The 4,299-nt window shown below is 32.5% G+C and overlaps 1 long non-coding RNA gene across 1 annotated transcript; it reads left to right on the top strand.

Annotated features, from left to right (window-relative positions):
- Nucleotides 1-1,181: 1,181 nt before the first annotated feature.
- On the top strand, nt 1,182-3,677 carry LOC118562975. Its single transcript, XR_004930935.1, has 5 exons — nt 1,182-1,254; nt 2,772-2,832; nt 2,979-3,030; nt 3,168-3,279; nt 3,585-3,677. It is a non-coding gene; the product is annotated as an uncharacterized LOC118562975 (long non-coding RNA).
- The last annotated feature ends 622 nt before the right edge of the window (nt 3,678-4,299 follow it).

Below are 4,299 nucleotides of genomic sequence, written 5' to 3'. Positions count from 1 at the left end.
AACAACCTGAACTGTCAGCCTCAGTGCGTCTGAATATTTCTTATAAATTCTATAGATATTGATGCAATGTATTATGTTCGAGCTACTACTTTTTCTTTTTTCTTTTCTCTTTTACTGTTTCTGGTCGCTGAACATAAGTAACCTAAAGGACTCAATCATATGGTTTTGACTTACGGTTCATGATTGAAACAAAATGTACCATAATTGTAAAAGCAACAAAATTATAAATGAATATCATTGTTATTAATTATTAAAAACTTTGAACAGTTAATGATCACAGCTATAAAGTTTTTTTTTTAAAAACAAAGTCTTTTTTTTTTTTACTAACTGAGTTATGTTTCTATAGGGTTACCCGAATCCCATCGCCTCATCAAAGTGCCTAGGGGTGGTCGCTGGGCACTTCATTTATTTATCTATTTCGAACAAACAAACAATAAATAAATAAAAAAAATAAAATAGGACATACCAACTTACACAAATTGTTAAAAAAGGAGTTGGTGGAATATATTTAAAAAAATTATTTCCTGCCCCTCTCTTACATTTCAACATACAATTATTTGGGTCACCCCCTTTTCTCAAGCAGTTAAAATGTCCCACTTACATTCAAGAAACAACCTAAAAGATTTTCTGTTTCCACTGATTCCTTGGAAATACAGGATTTGCCGTTGTTCTCTTGACATTCCTGCAGAAAAATAAAACCTTTACATGTGTTTTGACTAAGTAATTCATCTGAACCCATGAAACTATTTCTGTTTTTCTTGATGCTTAGATAAAAATACACTGTGCCTTAATCTGCACAAAAATAGTTGTGTAAAATATTATTTTATCAGACTTAAAAAAATCTTTTAGGTGGTATTTTTAATACTTCAGACAAATTATTAAGTTTTTGTGAAGTAGCCTACTGGACCACAACAGCTGTACTCTCGGACATCCGTAAATATGTTCAAGTTCCCTTCAAGGTAAGCACAGATAAACCTGTTTAAAACCCGATATGACCACCATTAGTCATGCAATTTAGCAGAAAATTGTTTAATCAAGATACCATGGGTAACAATGGTTAACAGTCTAAATATTTGTGTCTATTTAAGAAAAATTTGCGGTGATCTGACGTTTGTCGCTAAATCGCAAGCTGCACGCAATTGTCTTTCAGGAGCTTCCGTACTATGTGTGTTGCTAGGCAACACGAACTGCGTCTCTGCCATAACAATGACGGCAAGAAGTTGTAGTTAAAAGAGTAACGTCGTCGTTTTGCAGGTGTGTGATGCTCAGATTTATATGCTATCAGTGTTAAAAAAGGACCTCTACTCAGCTTAAAGAAAAACTGCTTAATAATATTTTATCATAATAATAACAACGTTTAATGATAATATTATTGCCATTTTAAAGTGAAACGACTTAGTCAGCCTGCTATAAACCCGCTAGCATTGCGGTAGCGTTCCTTTAAAAACTAGACTTTTTTTGTTAGTTTTCTAATTTATTATCAAAGACAATGGCAACTCTAATAAGATGTCCATACGATCTGCCAGACTTAAGAATCAGCCAAGTATATGCTGATAGGCTTTGATTGGTGGCTTACAGATCAAATACAAAAAAAAAATTCTTAAGGCATTAAAACAAAAAAGTCATTTTTGGTCTATAAATACATAAACGAGAGCATGTACTTAAATGCATTTTAAAAAATTTGAGCCATATATATATATATATAGTTCCTTCTTGGACCTGTCACTGTTATCTCTGCCAAAACGTTTTCTTCTTTTATAACTTATAGAAAGAAACATAAAATCAGGAGGCCAGGACCTCAAAGAACATTATTAGTGGCCAGAGAAAGCCTGATTGGTGCTTCTCTATTGCAGTCAGTTTTTGTTCATTTCATTTCTGTTTAAATGTGTTGACTGAACCCTTCTTACAGAATCTATGTAGGCTATACCAAACCTTAGACTAAGATCAACATCTGTTTTAAAGTAAACTGTGGCTGAAATCATGATGCTCTAAAATAGGATTGGAGCTTCCAATTATAAATATGCCGCCTAATAAACTTGCTCTGTAACATACATATTAAAACATACATATCAACATATTAATTAGTGTTGCGCCAATGCCATTTTTTGGCCCTGATACCATACCGATACCATCTGTTTGAAATTAATGTGTGTGTGTATATATGAAGAACCGCATACTACTTAGGGTAGTAGAACTTTTTATTGCCTACCTGGAATGGGTCACAATAGTTGAATAAACTTTTGGCTCTCAAAGGCCAAAATAGTGCAACATTCGTGAAATTATAACATGTATAATAATAGTGCAACAGTAAGACAGTAAGATTACATTAATAACTGAATAATCTCTTTTAAACCCTGGGTTTTGGCTCTCAAATGCCAAAATAGTGCAACTTTCATGAACTTATATAACATGTATAATACTAGTCGGGAGAGAGAAGGCTGCGTTCAAGTGACATACAAACATCAAAATGGTATCGGTGCCCTATTTGTTGGTACTCGCTGATACCGATACCACCATTTTAGTGCTGGATTGGGGCCACGTCCGATACTGGTATTGGTGCAACACTAATATTAATAATAATATTAGCCTAAAATACTTATTTTTTCCCTGCTATCATTTTTGTGTATGTATTTTTTAAGATACATTTCTTAGGTAGGCAAATTTGTTGAAATTCTAGAACTATATGAACCAGTCGGTGGATCAATTGTAGATATTAATAGAAAGTTTTTAACTTTAATCTGGAAGGTTAAACAAATTCTTATTGATTTTAGATCAGTTGTAGTAAAGCCTCCATCCAACGCACTCGAATATGGAAGATGAACACTGTTCCAGGTAAGAACTGTCCTAGAAGCGGAGAGTTATGTAATCCAACATTCGTTCTTTCTTTGTTGTTCACTTTGTTTTATTATTGCAACCCTTCATATTCAGAATAGATAAGTAATCTTTCACTATATGCGTGTTTGTGTCTGACTTCTCAGCTACAGGGTTGCAAAATCCCAACCAAGGGGTGTGCACAATTCCAAAGTGAAGGTAGAAGTTAAAAATGCAAAGTTTGCATGTCTGTAATTTTGAATCTGTGGATTTTTTTTTTACTTGGTAGAAAAGGGTTTGTACTGCGACGATGCCTTTTGTTGCAGATAAAAACTTTATTTATATGTAATCTATAGAAGGTGACCATAGACAAGGCCACATCTACAGCAAAAGACGAACCTGCCGGGCAACAAGGAAAGAGTGTGGAGGAAAAAATAAATGACTTCATTGATCAAGAAAAGGCTGCAGGTAACTTGTTGAATACTGTGTAGGCTAGGATATAATATTTGAGTCATTTATTTAAAAACCTTAGAAACAATTGATTTTCCTGTTGATATGAATTAATTAATACATTTGAACAATACAGTTATTTAAAAAATAAGTAGTTATGATTCATATGATTTTTGACATTATTGTATAAAACACGTAATATGTTTTGAAACGTACTAATAAATACAGTTCAATGATTCTGCTGTAAGTCTACTATTTGTGATTTATTATAAGGTTTAGTAACGGTAATTGGTGGATCATGCTAATTGGGTTTTGCTTTACAGCTGTTTCTGACCTTCAGACTCGAGTTCTGACCATGAAGCTCCACATCTTGCAAGAAGAACTTGATCTGCTTTCAAGTGATTACCGCAAGAAGGTACTGTTATAAATCTGAACAAACTCCAATGTCATTCAGATTTGTTTTTGCTTTGGTGGAGACTCACTTTATGAGAACAATACCAATGTTTTCAATGTTGATTTTAAAAGCCCTAAAATGCCCTGAATTTAAAACAGCGTCAGACATTACTGCTTTTAAACTATCCCCACTTTGTCTTTTTTTTAGTTGGGTAACCGCTGATTTTGATAAGCTACAATATGACATCAGTGTATATACAGGAATAAGTCTCATAAACCAAAATAGCATTTTTTATTTATTTTATCTTCCCATTGAGTTGTCAGATTGTCAGAAAATTTAAGAATCAAAGAGATGTCTGGTTATTTCTAATGTTAAGATTTATTTAGGATCAGTAAAAAGTTATTACACTTCAATTAATAATAGATCAGATGAAACAATTACTTGTTATTCTTTTTTTTATTACCTTTGGTGTACAAACTGCTGATTTAGTTAATTAAAAAAAGGTATAAAAACAAAGATAAACAATGACACTAACACTCAGCTGTTTTTAAAATCCCGCCCAAATGTTTTTGATTATTTTCTTTTTTACATTTTTAAGTAATTCTGAATATTAAAATTTAAATATTGAAATACTTTAGAACATT

The sequence above is a fragment of the Fundulus heteroclitus genome, chromosome 4 (assembly GCF_011125445.2).
Source record: "Fundulus heteroclitus isolate FHET01 chromosome 4, MU-UCD_Fhet_4.1, whole genome shotgun sequence".
NCBI classification, from domain to species: domain Eukaryota; kingdom Metazoa; phylum Chordata; class Actinopteri; order Cyprinodontiformes; family Fundulidae; genus Fundulus; species Fundulus heteroclitus.
The sequence above is the reverse complement of the archived record's forward strand: the minus strand, read 5'-3'. Positions and strand labels throughout refer to the sequence as shown.